The sequence below is a fragment of the Hemiscyllium ocellatum genome, chromosome 39 (assembly GCF_020745735.1).
Source record: "Hemiscyllium ocellatum isolate sHemOce1 chromosome 39, sHemOce1.pat.X.cur, whole genome shotgun sequence".
Classification (NCBI taxonomy): Eukaryota; Metazoa; Chordata; class Chondrichthyes; order Orectolobiformes; family Hemiscylliidae; genus Hemiscyllium; species Hemiscyllium ocellatum.
Window position 1 is genome coordinate 41,827,886 of NC_083439.1, and position 1,299 is coordinate 41,829,184.

The window sequence follows — 1,299 nt, forward strand, 5'->3', positions numbered from 1 at the left end:
GGGAAATGCACTTCCCCGCGTGTCAGCTGCTGCTCCCAGCATTCTCTCTGACACTGCACTCATTTTCCTTCTGACACTTGCTCACTGGGTTGCTGTGATCATAATTGGTGTTGCATGGCCTAGGAAAATGATACAGATCAAGGTATTTGCATTGTTGAATTCAATTGTCTGTTTAGTCTTATTTAGGATTTGGAAAGTGTCTGTTCTGTATAGAAGTGCGTGTCAAAAACATCTGAGCAGAAGAAAGGTGTTCCGAATAATGACATTGAGCACTATGAACTCTCCTCCAGTCTGGAAAACAATTTCTCACTGGCAATTTAATAGACAATAGAAAATAGGTGCAGGAGTAGGCCATTCTGCCCTTCGAGCCAGCACTCAATCAGGATACTGATTGAGGATGATCAGCCATTATTATCGTGGCTGATCATCCTCAATCAGTATCCTGTTCCTGCCTTATCCTCATAACCCTTGAGTCCACTATCCTTATGAGCTCTATCCAACTCTTTCTTTAAGGAACACATCCTTCTTACTCGAGTTCTTCATTCCGTTGACTTCAAATCTTCACAGAATTCAACAGACTTTGTTACATAGTCTTTTCTTCATTTTTGTTCAGATCACTGTGAGCAGAGTGTCACAGTGGGAATGCCGTTGTCCCACAACCCAGAGGCCAGACCATAGTCTTGGAACCGTACTGTGCTATTTAGCATTTCACCAGACCAGGGAGAAATATCTGCTGTTCTACATAATTTACGCAATTCACTTATTCATGAGTTCATAGCTGCGATATTGTATGTGACGAGATGGCCGAGAGGTGAAGGCGATGGACTGCTAATCCATTGTGCTCTGCACGCGTGGGTTCGAATCCCACTCTCGTCGCTGTTTTCAAAGCTGCTACTTTTGTATGCTCACACCTTTCTGATTGAAATTGGAACTCCAATGGTCAATTTATATGCATCGACGCTATTATAAAATTTCAAAGAATGATTTGAGTCAGTTGCTTGAACTGCATTGAAACGTAGATCGCATTGGGATAATGAAAAGTAACGCGATTTTCTTTTTCAAGTCAAGCTGCTGTGACCTTTTATCATATGAAAGAGATCCAGGAAAACCAAAATACAAGAGATGCGAAGGGCATGTTTATGTAATGGGATTCTTAATGACGGTTTTGTCAAATGAAATCTGGAGCAGGTTGAGTAGAAGGTATTCATCTTGGTGAGAAGAGTACAGCGAAACAACACAAAATAATGGAAATATTTCAAAAGGGGCGTGGCGTGGGTGTTGGGGTACAGAGAACTGGCT

The 1,299-nt window shown here is 41.9% G+C and overlaps 1 non-coding gene across 1 annotated transcript; it reads left to right on the plus strand.

Moving 5' to 3' along the window:
* The first annotated feature begins 794 nt into the window (after positions 1-794).
* Positions 795-876, plus strand: trnas-gcu (transfer RNA serine (anticodon GCU)). Its single transcript has one exon. It is a non-coding gene; the product is annotated as a tRNA-Ser (tRNA).
* Positions 877-1,299: the final 423 nt, after the last annotated feature.